The sequence below is a fragment of the Epinephelus lanceolatus genome, chromosome 7, assembly GCF_041903045.1.
Source record: "Epinephelus lanceolatus isolate andai-2023 chromosome 7, ASM4190304v1, whole genome shotgun sequence".
Taxonomy (NCBI): Eukaryota; Metazoa; Chordata; class Actinopteri; order Perciformes; family Serranidae; genus Epinephelus; species Epinephelus lanceolatus.
In genome coordinates, this window is record NC_135740.1 from 35,558,815 (window position 1) to 35,575,037 (window position 16,223).

General features: G+C 40.3%; 1 protein-coding gene across 5 annotated transcripts in view; it reads right to left on the reverse strand.

Annotated features, from left to right (window-relative positions):
- The window catches only part of fam13b (family with sequence similarity 13 member B), a 124,985-nt gene extending 110,259 nt beyond the window's left edge, over positions 1-14,726 (reverse strand). For 3 of the 5 annotated variants that reach the window (XM_078169495.1, XM_033632711.2, XM_033632709.2), the window contains exon 1: positions 14,483-14,726. The gene's annotated coding sequence lies outside the window, so the exon portion shown is untranslated. The remainder of the gene's footprint in view (positions 1-14,482) is intronic. The other 2 variants (XM_033632712.2, XM_033632708.2) reach the window with 1 other exon arrangement.
- Positions 14,727-16,223: the final 1,497 nt, after the last annotated feature.

The window sequence follows — 16,223 nt, forward strand, 5'->3', positions numbered from 1 at the left end:
CTACAAAACAAACACTTTTCTGTGAGAACCAAAGAGAAGAAGAAAGGCTTTAGATCACATCTACTCCTCACACAAACCCCTTTTGAAATGTCAGTTTTCACAATTTGCCAAAGAGCTCTATTTTTAATAGTGTTTGGTCTTTATGTAACCTATCAAAAAAACAAATCTAAACAGACTGAATATGAGCATTAAATACTATAAATAAGGCCTTTATTCAATTAAGTTTCATTTCACTTTTGTGTTGTGACGCAACTCTGTTATCAACATTTTTAGCACTCAGGCTGGGATCACACTGAATACATTATCTGTGCATAAAGGATAGGTGATATCAATAAAATCCTCTGTATCACTGACATGCTTTAACTCATCTTATTTTAGATTACGATGATTACATACAGTTTCTGGAAAATTCAAGGAGAAATGGTTTATGGATTAAATTACCAGACAAGAATGTCTGTTTTGGTCATTTCAGCTGGTTAAATACAAATAAAACCAAAGTACTTTATGTCCAATATGACCAAAAATAATCACTCTCATTATGTGTGTTTCCATCCACCTCTTTTTATGAGCATTTTCATTTTGCCCATAAAAAAATGTGAAAAAAATCTTTGAAAAATCACCAAAAGTTTTTACGCTTGAGGGGGGAACGTTGGTGTATCAATAAAAGGTAAATGCAACTCAGTGCAATGAAAAGAGATTTAGAGATTAAACTATGACGTACAGTCATTGCATAGGTCACTGCAAGGTCTCTTCATCGTCTCTGGGTGACTTTTAACACGCTAATATGTCCACAGAACTGTTACTGGAACTCTCCACAGAGCTGTAATATTAGCTGTTCAAAACTCTCTATTTTCACTGTACAGCTCTCCATCATTATACATCCACTGTTTCCTTCATCTGAGGTATGACTGGCACTCTTTTTACTTCTTTGCTCCCTCCTCTGCAGCAGCATCTGACTGGAAAGTTAGCACCACATACAGCCTATCTCAATCAACCAACTCCTAGTGTTTGCATAACAGCAGGGGATAGAAAAGCAGATTACTTTGCATTCGAATAAAATTTGCGCCACATTTAGACAGAAACCCAACTACTGATTTGCCACTTTGCCCATAACATAATTGTTCTAATACACTGTAAGATGTTAAAAGGAACAGCTACTAGAATGTTAACAATATCGCAAAATCACTGACAAGTTCATATAAACCCGTATAATCATATACCTTGGCATTTTAAAAAAGACACTAGTGCACTATTCTAGTGCTGTATCCGACAATTATGTCAGATTTGGCCGTTTAATACAATATAGTTATAAAGTGTAACCACAGCTCAGCAGGACTTTCAGAATGACAGTGGCATTCATGTGATATAGTGAAGAAGCTAATGGCACTATTAAGTTTTGAATGTTCTCCCAGTGTCATTGTTGGTTTTCTTCAGGTACTCTAGCTTCCTCCCACAGTCCAAAGACATGCAGCTAAATTGGTGACTTTAAATTGTCCCTAGGTGTAAATGTGAGTGTGAATGTTTGTCTGTCTCTATGTGTCAGCCCTGTGATAATCTGGCGACCTGTCAAGGATGCACCCTGCCTCTCACCCAGTGTCAGCTGGGATAGGCTCCAGACCCCCCACGACCCCTAATAGGATCAGTGGTTACAGAAAATGAATGAAACTAGATATCAAACAAAAGCCAGAGACTGTCGTATTAAGTATCTGTGAGCTGGGGCACCCAGTGGCTCAGTAGGTAGGGTGGCGCCCAACGTACAAAGGCAGTGTCCTTGCCGCAGCGGCCGAGGGTTCCCCCCAAAAAACTGTCCTGTCATTAAAGGCACAAAAGCCCCAGAAAATAATCTTAAAAGAAGTATTTGTGAGCTGTAAATTCACAATTTACAAGCAGAAGAGACCAATGTCTGTTTGTACCAAAGAGTAGTATGAAAGTCAAGAGCACTCACTCGACAGCAAAATCTCCAGGCCAAGTCCCCAGAGATACACTGCACAGCAAAAAAACAATCCCACTGCTCGACTTGAAGCAATGTCATTTGACTGAGGGGTCTCTGACTTACACAAAACTCAAATTCTGCCTCAACTTTTAGCATTTCGTACTGCTTCTGTGATGTTTCTTTCAGGAAAACATCTTGCAAATGAATAAAAGCTACACTTGGTGATCACGTGGTCAGTTTAATTTGTTCATTTACATGGAGGGATGTAACACTGAGGTCATCTGAGGATCTGGGGTCTGCGATAATTTAAGGTTTGACTATGACAATCAATCTTTCTTTATTTCTCCTTCGCCATAAAACGTGCAGAGCATTTCACTGTGATTTACAGCAGAGATCTACATTCACAGCTTTAGCAGAGCTTACCGGAGTCACTGCGCCCAGCCTCATCTGAGACGATGACATTGAGTTTTATTGATTTAGTATTGATCTAAATCACCTCTCTCTCGCTCTGTCTCACACTGATGGAAATTTCCAGACCGCTGCTCAATACAACACCAGCCAGCATGCTTCTGCCTCTGCTGCATTAAAAAAAGATCCCTCTCCATCTGTTGTCTTTATATTCTCTACATGCCTGACAGCTCTGTGAAAGCAGTGACGGCGCAATGAGGAAGTGAGACTACAGCGAATCAATGAGGAAATCCCGAGCCTGTTGTTAGATATCGTTGAATAAACTGTCTTTGCTCTATTGTGCCGGGGACTGAATGAGACTCAATTAACAGAACAAATAGCTTACACAGGACAGTAAAAGTCTTGTCATTTCCATCTGTGCCTGTGTGTAAACAATAGATCAAAACACCAGCTGTGAGAGTACGCTGAGAGAGGAGCACACAGAGGAGCAAACAGTGACCAAGCAGACTGATGGTGCACTTTGAAGGATTGTTTCACACAGCATACAGAAAGTAACAGGTCGTTAAAGTTTTGTGGGCTGCCTTTGTTTACTTTGGCTTATTTTGTTAATATTTTTTAGTATGTAACTGCTTTTCATGACTCTGACTGTAACCTTTTGAGCCATACATGATTGTTTTTCAGGCCAATGAGTCGCGGCGGTGCCGGGTTCATTGAAAACAAGGGCAGACTAATGAGCAAAAGATCAATAAGCTGATTTGCTGCTCAGTCATTGCTCTGAGGCCAAAAGTCAAATGCTTCATTTTCCACCTTAACCTGTGGAAGCTCTAGAAAATATCTGAGTCAGTGTCATGTGAGGGACACACAGCAGAGTTGTTCTTCTGTTCATGCTGCCCTAGTTAGATTTCATCACTGTTTTACTACTGCAACACTACAGGAAGAAAAAACCTGTCAAATACATGTGTTAAAGCCATGTTTTTTTTAAATGACAGAAAATGTACAACTTGCCACTTTTTCATCTGGTGCTGCCACTTGTGGTGAACAACAGGCCTCATCTGTCTGCTTATCCTTCAAGCTTGAGCAGTTTTGTGGTATAATGGTAAACCACCAGGATGTTTAGAAATCCCACCAGCCAATGAAATGGTATTTCTATTAAACTGATACAGAGATGCGGTATTAAGGCGATGCTGTATTGTAGTGCACAGCACGTGCAACCAGAGGTGAGTCTCTATTGATGGAGCAGGGAGCTGAGCTGAGAAAGATGGCGACTGTAAACTGCCGGCCAACAATGGTGGACACACACAACATGGAAAAACAGGGCGAGAGGCAACATATTTTCGCATCTAATTCAGTGTATTAAGGGTTGACTTCGACAAAACCAGAGTTGGTGATTGTTAAAACAATGGAAAGAAGATATTTTAATAGTGAGTTTTGTTTTGCTTCTGTTGAGTTTAAATGAAGTGTGTTATATATTAAGTTAACAAGGCAATTATCAAGCCAGTGAAAGAGAAAAACTTAAATTCAGAAGGTGTACGGTTTTATTTTTCTGTTTAATAAGGAAAATAAATGTAAGAATATTTCTTATCTTGACATTTTTTACATTACTTAGACTAAAAAAAGCTAAGCGAGTATGTAAAATGACGGCATTTGTTGTGGCTAGTTCCAAAATTTAAACATATTGCCCAACTCTAGACAGTGTTATGTAGGCTACAATGACTCCTTTCACCAGTAGCTCTCCTTTTTACATTTTTGTTTGTTTGTTTTCCCACAAATACCGTCATATACAGTAAACCTTGCTGAAATGTCAGGAAGTTATAAAGGTATGAAAAATTAGACACCGTCCAAGCCTATTATCTTTTCTATATAACTGAACCCACAAATGCTGCGGGTTCGAAACTAAATACTAAGGCTCGAAAATAATCAAATATTATCATTTGCAGACTGTTTGAGAGGAATCATATTATGATAATATATAGATATCAGAAAAATAGCCTTTAACCATGTCATCCAATTCTACTAGAGGACATGACTGTACTGGGCCGTACTCGTCCAATTCAGCCACAAAGCTCATTATTTGGATTCCTGATTTTTTGCTAAAAAAGCTTTACAACATCTTAAATCAATTATCGCTCTGTTTTCAGACAAAATATTTAAAGCTTGCTGGAGATAAACCTGTGATATGTAAGCTGCAACATGTAATCAGGATCATTTTCCCCAAATGTTTCGATATGAAGTGCCCAAGTATCCTATCATAATTCAGTTCTACCCAAAAGCCAGAGACGTCCAATTGAGCATAGCTCCAACAAAGGCACTACTTTATTGTAATACCTCTCAGCAATGACTCTGTCTAACCAGGGCCATCCCTGTGTAAGGATTTTCTAACCTCTAGCCTTGCACTGACTCCAGAAATAAAAGCGTGGGCTGGGGGTGTCTCCCATACATTAACTTGACGTGTGTTTGTGGTTCTATTACCCCTCTCTACTTTCATCACAGTTAGTTTAAAGGTTAGGTTATTTAAAGCTAACATCCTGTTGCTCCCACATTGTTTTGTGTACAGTGTTGCAGCTAAACAATAAAGTGCAGTGATTCGACTGACACAATGCGAGACATCGAAGGGTCTTCGCAGCTGGTGACTGGTATCATCGACTTTCACGGGGCAGCACTGGGTCTAACGTGACCTAAATGGCTCCAGCGCAGTGTAGGCTGGTTTTGATTGCTGGGTCTGCTGCCAGAAAACAGACTTTATGACTTTACTCTTCATCCCAGGCCAAGCAGCACTATACTGCCAAGACCAGGCCAGGGAAGCTCAACTCTGAGGTTGAGGTCAAATTAATCTATCAGCTTGTGTATTTGAAGAGCATCAGTCTACCTCACAGAGTCAGCATGGATCGCTCAGGAACTAGACAGTGATATCTGTCTGGCTCATTGACCTGAATTTGGCTTCTGGGTATTTCGGAAGCTCAAAATCTACGATGTAGTGTTTCAATAGAGAGGAATCAATGAGAGGTTTTGTTTTTGATTGAACCAAAAAATCTGTGACCCATCTCTCAGTAGAAGTATTGCTGAGTCATTAAACAATGAACAAGATATTAGTCAACAGCAATTTGGTAATATTCATTTTAAACAGCCATTTAGACAACAGCCTGTGCACCATATGTCACATATCCCACAAATGAAAGAACGAGGGAACAAGAAGAACTCAGGGCCCTCAAACAATGAAGGTTATTTACAAGATTTTTTCCAGAAAAATGTTATTCTTATGAACGAACACATTGGCCTTGCAGCTTTCATAAATCATTCAAAATGTTCAACACTGTATTCTCTTCTGCCATGTTTCATAAATTGGTCTTTTATCATCTCCAAATCCATTATAGCACGACATGCCATGGTATCTCATCATTTAATCCTTTGGTAGATAGAGTGTGCAGATTAAATATCCAGTATGTGTGAATACCTTTCTTCAAACTAACATCCATATAAAGTTTTAAAGTTTGAACAGGGCTCAGCGGGACATTCAGTGTGACAGCACATTCATGTAATGTAGTAACCCAGTTAGTGGTGCTAACGACCTATCAATAATGTGCAACTATACTTTTTGGCAACACTGACTAGCAAAATAAAAATAAACTGACTGCTTGAGTTGAAGTAATCTCAGTCAATTGAGGAGTCTCAAACTGATGATTCAAATATCTGACTTTCAAGGGGCAGCCCTACTCTCAATGTCAATTTTTTTCCGATTGAATAGTATGTGGTATTGAATATCGATATTTTTTTGAGGTGCTGTATTTCAGTATCCTGCCCACACTACACTGTAAGCAGGTAATCTGTTTTTCCTCTAGGTCTATTGCTCAAAACACAAAAATAATCAACTAAATAATGATAATAAACTGATATAGACAATAAATTACAACAATCAAAGATGCATTTTTGGACTACCTGCCTATACTATGGACTTTTACACTGAGTAAGCTGGCCAGTCGTTGCGTTTTATCCTCATGTGACTATAACCCATAACCCATATTTAACCAGGTAAGTCCCATTAAGACCAACAATCTCTTTTATGAGGGAGACCTGGCCAAGACAGCAGCACACAAAAAGCCACAGCCAAACAATCACACAATAAAAAACACAGAAAATATACCATAACCTAAAAATATTAGAAAACCTACATACAATGACGAGACCCAACTGACTCATTCATCCTTGTACTTATGAGAGCTTTAAAGTTAGATAGAGAGACCAGTTCAGGTAGTTTCAAATCTTTTTCGCGCAGAGCACATACAAGCTTTCTTTCCCAGCTCAGTCTGTGCAAAATAAATGGTTGACTGGTCAAAAAACAATCTAAAGGTATCACTTTTAGCTCTGGTGCCTTGTGATTGGGCATTTAATGTTGAATAATGTCATTTAATATCTAAAGACCAACATGCAGAGAGATATTAAGAAGGCCTACTTGGGAATTTCCAATCACACCTTTGTTTTAAAATATCTTCAAACGGAAAACCACAGACTTAATCTGACACAACAGTCCACCAACCCGTGTGGAAAATTGTAGCAAAGGTTACAGATACAGACTATGACGGTTCGTCATCCTGTATTTCCAGTCATGTGACTCTCATCACTGTGCAGTCTCTCTCGAGGCCTGACACACTGAGCAGAGGCTATACAGTTCGAGCACTGCCCTTAAACCCAGTGAGAACATGTTCTCACCCCCAGATTAATTCAGCCCAAACAGCCGCTCAGCGCAGGGTTTCTCCATCTGCCTCAAGCTGAGCCTTCTGCCTCTCAAGTCTTTGTTTGGTACGGCTCAAAAAAATATCAAATTATACAGCAATTTACAGGTAATAAAGATTATGCGCTTCTGTCTGATAGCTACAGCAAAATTAAGAGCTCGTCTCCCAAAATCCCCCCGTCATTACCGACTGGTGACATCCTTCTGGCAAAGAGGAGATGATGTTAATTGAAAAGCAATTTATGGATTCAATAAACAGATGGTGATGTCTGTTTTGGGTAATCCAAGGAATTAAATACCTGACAAATGGAGGAATTTGCTTAAACTGATGCCAAATCCTTTAAATCCAATATTGCCCAAAAGCAGTCCTGCTCACTGATTTACAACATCGCCTTTAAAGACCTTACACAACCACAGATAACGAAGGAATAACTTTCTCTGCAGAAACCACTCAGCAACATCTTTACCAGCTAACAGAGCTTTAAAAATCTCTCCATATATATCATATTTTCTTACACTGAGCTGGGTCAAAACATGGAAAAATAATCGTTCTTTACGGGCATTTTTGGTTCCATGAAGAACCATCACTGACTAAAGAAGCATTTTATGTAGTGGATGGTTTGTCAAATGTTTTTTAGGGATATTAATGGGTTCTTAATTTTTGTTTGAAGAATTCTTGTGTGACACATTTGCAAAATAACCACACTTTTTCATGATCTGGGGGTGGATAGTTAGCTGCTAACTGCTACATATACAATATATTGTAACTGCAAATGAGCCTGTATAGTCAGAAATTCATAACGGTTTACTGGTATGACAAATATTGCAGTTAATGATAAAATAATGACAATGCGTATGAATAATAAAAAATGATAATTGTACACATTATCATGCAAATAGTAAATGGACCGTACTTGTGCAGCACCTTTCTAGTCTTCCGAACACTCAAAGCACTTTTAAACTATGTCACATTCACCCATTCACACACATTCACACACTGATGGCCAAGGCTACCATACAAGGTGCCACCTGCTACTCAGTAACCATTCACACACTCACCAATGGAACAGCCATCAGGAGCTATTTGGGGTTCAGTATCTTGCCCAAGGATACTTCAACTTGCAGACTGGATAAACCAGGGATCAAACCTGCTCTACCTCTGAGCCACAGCCGCCCCACAGCTGTCTGATTATGCAATCTCAATTACATAAAGTCTGATTCTACCTAACCTCTAAAGTGAGATAGGTTGATATAAATACACAGACCTAATATAGCCTGTAACTTTATTCTGTGCTGAGACCGACACTATAAACATCTAGAATGCTCTGTAAACATGAATTGGCAGACTACAGTCAACCTCAGGACAAAACTGTTGATTCTACTGAGCAAAGAATTTAATAAAAACTAATAATTCTTTTCATTATTTAGTGTAGAAGTTAAAGCGAATCACATCAACGCACACAATCATTTATTTTATACATTACTGTGGCACTAAATATTACATCTATCTAACATGTTTTAGTCTATATTTAAATAAGCATGGCTCTGGATGATGGATTACAGTACTTCTCAGTACAGTATAGTCCAGGATCTGAGAGCTAAATGCTCTCGTGGTCTTGATACTCGTGGGGAAAGATAACAGTACATGAATAAAAGATTTTTCTCCTGTAGAAGCCTTTGTTATTTCAGCTGCCTAATGGAGTTTCTCCATTTACACAGTCTTTGGGCCAGGTCAGTGCCACACTGCGGGAAACCGCCGTCAGGCCCATTTTGGCTTAATGTACACCACGAGATAATGCTCAAAGGTTTCCCGTTAGATTAGCTATCTCTTTTGCTTTGTAGTCTGCATCGCTGTATTTCTAATTGCACTGCTTTGATTAGTCCTTCAAACTAGTGTCATTTTTTTTTCCTTTGTATCTTATTCTGCAAAAGAGCAGCAGTTAAAGAATTATTCATAAAAGATTATTATATTTCAACCAATAAATGTGAGGTTATGAAACATATTTTCATACAGGTGTGAACACATGCAGACGGATTAAATCTGGTGAATTTCTGGCAGTGTGAGTCCAGCTTTAGAGAGATTTGGACCGCATTTGGTTTGGCTTGGCCCCCATCCACAGGGTCTAAAACAACCACTCACTGACCTGGCAACAACAATCCCACACTGCAGGCAGCTGTGTGGTTATGACACTGCTGCGACTGCTGTGTGTGCGTGTGTTTTCCTTCCATATAAAAACTATGGGTCATCTTACGTACACATTCTTATCTCGCACGACAGGGGACCGCAGAGTTTTGACACTGTTGGCATGTGCATACGTGAGAGCCTTCACATGAAGGACTGCAGGTTCAGCCGAGGTACACCTAAAGAGAATGTACATGATCATGACGATGCATCGGGTGTTTCACTAACACTGCATTTTATTAGTCTTGTCCCTGAGTTAACTCAGCATTTAAATGAATGGCTTTAATAAAAGTCTTTAGCTCCATAACAGGGGTGTTAAACATATGGCCCAAGGGCCAGATCCAGCCCACTAAAGGGTCCAATCCGGCCCACTAGATGACTTAGCACACCTAATATTGAAGCAGTTGTGAAGGCTAAGAGGTGCAGCTTTCAGAAGTTAAATGAGTATCCTACTTTAGGTCATATTTAAAGACATTAAACAATGTGTAAAATAAAGTCAACCAGCAGTTCCAGTACAAAAGAATCAGCGTCAGACTTCCATTTTAAAACACTTGTGGTGGAACCCGACAGCTATGGTATGGCCAAAACTTTAGATATGTAAATGGTTAGTAAGGTGCGAATAACTTAACCTGCTTCCTCAACAGCTTCCACTTTAGTTTGGTGTGGTGATGCCACCATTACTGCAAAGGGGTGGAAATGTATGGAAAGATGTAATGACAGCGAGTTGTAGATTGAGAGTGGAAAAACTGAGATATATTGTTGAAACTGCATTCTTTTCTTAAGATATCTCAGGATGATCATCATCTGTTATTAAATAGATTTATGTTTTTAAAATGTACTTCTTTACACTAAAAGAACATGAAAAATGTGAAGGTTGTTATTATTTCTAGGTTATTCTACAATGGTTTTCCTGGTCCAGCCAACTTGAGACTGAATAAGGCCCATGAACTAAAATGAGTTTGACACCTCTGCTCTATAACAATGTTCTCAAACTAGGTTTTGGGACACATGCTGTGTTCAGTAGGCTCTAATTTTAATTGGTCTGGGAAGAGAAGTCAGTCAAAAGGTAGTAATATAAAGAGCTGACAATAGGTACACCTAGCTAAAGCTTAAACAACTGATGATGCAACCAGGAAATTCTCCGCAGACCAGACTGTCCCATTTCAGAGACTGTTCAGTTTGGTTGATGCAGTCTTCAAAGGACGTGGCCAACGTCGCCCGCAAAGGCCGCGTCCTTCAAAAGGCTGCAGCCCCTGAATTGAGACACAGCTAATAATTAAACTAACTGTTAGTTGAGGCCCTGCACCATCTTAATGCAGTTTAATGCCCCAGCCCGGGGCATTATTATACTTTATAGACTTTATGTTTGTGATGCTGCTGAATTATACACAACTACCATGAGGTGGTGTTTATAGCCAACTTAATCTCATCGATATATAGAGTGCACAAAATATTAAAAATACATCTCTGAATAACATGAGACAGTTCAACAGCACACAAACTACAACAATCATAAAATTGAATTAGCACCTCTCTAAAAATGTCCCAACAAAAATTGAACATAATAACCTTCATGAAGGTGGGATTCATCGCAGAACTGTTGTATCACACCGGATGAGTTTAACTGAGTGTACTACACCATCAATCCAAAGTGTACTACAGCCGCTGACTCAACAAGAGTTTTACTAACATTTCTCCAACATCAGCATCACTGCAGAGTTGACCTTTACTCCCCTCTGTCTGTGGACATACCTGCTGCTGCCGTGGCTTACACAATGACCTAGTTGTTTTGCTAACCGGTTCAACTTTACTGAGCTATAGGACGGGCTTTGCATAAGTCCCTGAGATAAGACCACAGATCATGTGTATTCTGCAAAGTCGCTGCAGGTTAAACTCAACCTGTTTGAGTTGTTGCTGTTGTGGAGAAGTCGGGAAACTCAAAGTACACAAACAGAGAACAAAAGAGGCCAGTCATCACAATGAGTGTGTTTACCTTTGAATCTTAAGTATATTTTCTGGTAACTGCAGTATGACTGCTTTCGAAAGTTTGTGAGTAAATAAGGAGTTTACATATGGCAAATTAGTAAACTGTTGAAGCTAAACACCACATTATTTAACAAACATGCAGTGCAGAAGCATTGGAGGCTGCTGTAGCATTAAAATCCTGCCAGGACACTTATTAAGAGTACATAAAAACTTCCTTTACGACAGGCTTCAACAGTTTTCTCAGTATCAATAAATGCACTTCAATCTACAATCAATATCTTATTTTTTTCTAACCCTTCATACTACTTTTAATTGCTGCTGTTTGACTGCTGTAACAATTATTTTAATTACTGATTATTGTCCAGATTTAAGTACTAATCATTTAGTCTACCAAACATTACTAAATAAAGTAAAATTAAAGTAAAATTAACTTCCCAAAGCTCAAGTTGACTTCTTTTCAGAGCTTGATTTGTGCAACTAACAGCCAAAAAGTACCAATTTACACTCACACAAAACAGCAAAACTTCACAAATTTATATCTGGAGCTTGGGACTGCTATGTTAACATTTAATTGACGACCAAAAGAGTTGCAGATTCATTTAAGCCACTTGGCTAATTGATTAATGCTTCAGCTCAACAATGGTCCATCATTACTTGCAAGATGCCTTTCCAAGAACTGGTTATAAGGCCCGTTTCCACCGCAGGAACTTCGGGGTAATTTTACGGGGCCGGGGCCGTTGGTGCGTGTCTCCACCGCAGGAACCACCCCCTAAGGACAGAGTTCCGGAACTTTTACAGGGGCTAAACAAGTCCCTGCCTCAGAGTAGGTACTCAGAACGGCCCCGAAAGACTCCTGGCTGGGGCTTGGGGGGTTACTTGGTGCTGATTGGATATACTCAAGGAGGGATGTGACGTGAACAGAAAGCTACAAAATAGCCGGCATTTTTAAAACTCAGCAGACGAGGGTTAGGTCGTTCATATAGCTTCCGCTGCCATGTAAAAAAAACTCACTAAATGGCCCGTGAAAAAAATATTTTTTCCAGCGGATATCTTAGTTACAACATGATTGAGCTAGCAAAGCAGTTTTGTGTTGCTATGTGTGGTATTTATTCAGTTACAGGAAATCACGATGTCTAGAAAGCATCAGTAGTGGCTGCAGCTGACAGGGACAGCTCACAACAGCATCTGTTAAAAGCCTCCCGTTGTCGGATACAACATGAAATTACTCCAGTTAGCTCAATCATGTTGTAACTAAGACATCCGCTGGTAAAGATATTTTTTTCACGGGCCATTTACTGAGTTTTTACAGACACCGCTATCAGCTAACAGCTAACAACGTCCCTACGTCGCCCCGGTCAAAATGGTCGCGCAACGATTACGTCACATCCAGAGCCCGTAACTTTACAGGAACCTTCCTCCTACTCCGCTCTCTCAGTGGAGACACGGCGGTTGAGAGGGCCGAGCGAGAGGACGTCCGTGTAGTAGTTCCTGCCCCCCAAATAGTACCAGGAACTTCTTCAGTGGAAACAGGCCTATAGTGTAGGCTGCCACGATTAGTCGACTAATCAATGACTAATCGACTATTAAAATAATCGGTGACTATTTTAGCAGTCGACTAATTGGTTTGAGTCATTTTTCATAGAAAAGTACTATAAAAGTACCACAAAATACTCGTTAAAAACTTACGTTTTTATTTTAGCCACTTGCCTAATCAATTATTGTTTCAATTTTATGTTTATGTTTATTTCATTTAGAAAGGGGCCGTGCACATTGATTAACATGATTACTATAGTTACATAAATGTGCCAGATTTAGCCACACAGGCTGATTTTCATCTGCAGTCCCTGGCAGGTTGATGGTAAATGTGTATATAGGAAAAACACATTCAAATAACATACAAAAGCACAGAAGCGCAGATAAAAGTGGACTGACGGCGTGTCCATAGAAGGGCACTTGAGCACAGAGTAAGCATGTAACCATAGAGGAAAGCACATAGCCACAAACACACAGAAGCACAAAGTAAAGCACATAAGCAAGACAGTGACATCACCATAAAACCAAAGCACATTATGGAAAACGTAATATACAAAAACACTTAAGACCAAACATGCAGTGAGAAAACAAGGACATAACCACTAATTCAGATCATGTCAACATGTTTGATTGTCCAGTTTCCACTGTTTTACCACTGCTGCAACAATGTTACAGCATTAACTTGCAGCACTGCTTTCCAGAAATTGGTTATAGTGATTCATTTTAACCCATACCACCTCAGTGTGTACTGTGGGTGTGGATACAACTGAATGAGAACATGCACAGTGATGTGCCAGAGTGCAGCCTGTACGCTACAGTGCACTTTTGCAATACATACTCATGCCTATAGTGCACCATAAGGAGTGCCCAATCCGTCCTAATTCAGGGCAATGGCCGGATTATGCAATGTGCAGAGGATTTTACAGAGCCCAGAAATGAAAGTCAAATCCTTCAAACGACGACACAGGAAAATCTATTCACCGGGAAACAGCCCAGACAAATGAGATTGATGGCAAACACAGTGTGCCAGAAGATGCCAGAACATTCCTGCACACAGTTTAAATATAACCGGGCTGCTGGAGAGCATCTGTGTAAATGATGAAGCTTTTCCTGACAGTGTGAGCAGAAAACGAAAGTGAAGAAAAACTTGAGGCAACAACAACAGGATCTATGTGTCTGTGTACAATAACCGTCAAAACCAGGTGACTCTCTGCTGCCCGTTGCATCTCACATTCCTGATGCAGGAGCCAAAAGACACAAATATTACTAAGATATTTAATGTCTATAAAACTGGGAACAAGAGGATTTATTCAGGTCTGTTAGTAGCATCCATAAAACCCTCAAATATTTAATTATTTAAACCAGCTTTTCTTTTTCTGTCTCCGAGTAAGCTCGCTGTGCCTGCGGAGGAGCCACAGATGTGATGGAACTGCCTCCGCTGCTAGCCGTTAGCCGTTAGCTCCCAATCAACACAAATGGAGCCACAAACGGTTTAACACGCACCGTTCACCCCGAGGACAGCCTCCAAACACTGACACACCCGCGACGGATAAATTCACAAACTACCCGTGTGACTTAATTCATTAAAACAGACAACAGAGAGCGACAGACACTGTTAGCTTTAGCTAGCTAGCACTTAGCTTCCAAGATGCTGAGTGAACCAGAAGAAGCGCTGTTAGCAAAGCGAGCTAATCAGTCGCTCCGGGTACCTTACCAGGTCAAAACAAACAGGAACGCGCAGCAAGATGCATTAATTTCTGGTTTGGTTTCTGGAGCCGACGTCTGGGGAGACGGCAACTTCGATGGGATCAGAGCAGACGGTGTAGAAATATCGTCGGGAACATTGCAAAGACACTCGAAAATAATGTGGTTCCTGTTTCTTCTTTTTTTGTAGCTCGGACTGGCTCGGATGCCCGTTCGCAGGTCGTTGCTTAGCGAGTCTCTCTCACACACACCCTCAAGGGACGAACCTGCCAAATACTAATCCCGCCTCCCTCACTCTGAACACAGCGGGAGACAGCTGCCAAATACTGACCCCGCCTTGCTCGCAGCAGACATGCAGGGACGGAGAACTTAACACATGCAAACACAGATGATTGTTTCCTCCGTGTAACTGTGATTAACTGTGTTTGGAGCTATTCATGACAGCTCATGCAACCAAGTACTGTACTTAAAGGGGCACTTCACCTATTTTTATACTACTATATTTTAGTCCTGTGGTCCAAGAAAGTCCAAGAGTATTTAAGTTAAGAAGAACTCTAATCCAAATTCAAAAACTAGAGTGCTAAAACTCAAATATGTGATGTCATAGTGTTCAAAGTAGCTCAAAAGTAATAATACACTGAGTTGCCAGTAGGTACATTGAGCTAAAGCTTTACAGATAGTCAATATGAACTAAACTAAGTACAAAAAGTATGGAAATTTGTGTTTGGTAGATTATTTCTGTGTTGTAACAATGCTTCTTGGCAATAAATCTTATACCGTTGGAAAGCCTGTTTATTTCCCTTTTATTTTATTTTTATTTTTTTAAGATTATTTTTTTCACGGCTTTTTGCCTTTAATGGGCAGGGTGAAATGGGGAGAGAGAGAGATTGGGCGGATGACATGCAGAGAGGGTCGCAAGCCAGAGTCAAGCCTGCAACCGCTGTGGTGGCAATAAATCGCCTTGGTATATGGGACGCCATGGGGCACCGGCACTATCCACTACACTACCGACGCCCCATTTATTTCCCTTTTAAATGGTGCCACATTTGTAAGGAACATGCATTTGTGGGATGAGCAGCAGAGCTGAGTATGTGGGTTGCGGCCATGAAAAATTTGCCAAATCTTCTCTGCCAATGCCAAACACCTTTTTTGGTGTTGCTATTGACTCTTGTTTTGAGCTTCTGGTACCCCCATGTGCTGACAATCAGGTGCCGTCACCGATAGGGCAACTTCAAGCTGGTGTTCCGCAAAACCAAGTTGCGGCATTATTTAGAGTGAGCACTTGTACCATTTGCAAACTGAAGGCCAGGTTCCATATAACAGGGGATGTCAGAGACAGGCTGCGAAGTGGGTGCCCCAAGAAGACCGTTTCCTCATCCTGTCAGCAATTCTGTAAGCAGTCTTCTATAGATTTGCAGTCAAGGTTTGCAGGACGATATGGCCGACGGCTCTCTGCCCAGACAATCCGGAACACAAATTCTAAATTCACATATGTTCTGATTTGCCACTTGTCTTTGTCTTATAATATGGATACAGTATCATTGGGGTTGATTGTTAAGTCGGACATAATAAACATATTGAATATTTAGCTTTATTCATAAATTATAATTTATTCTTTCCAGGTATTTTAAAGACCAGGGACATTTGTACGGTATGCACCTTGGCAATTCAGTTATCAGGGCTCCCTCAGTTAACTCAGATTAATCAAGAGCTGTGTCTCAGTTCAGGGGCTGCAGCTTTCGAAGGCTGCA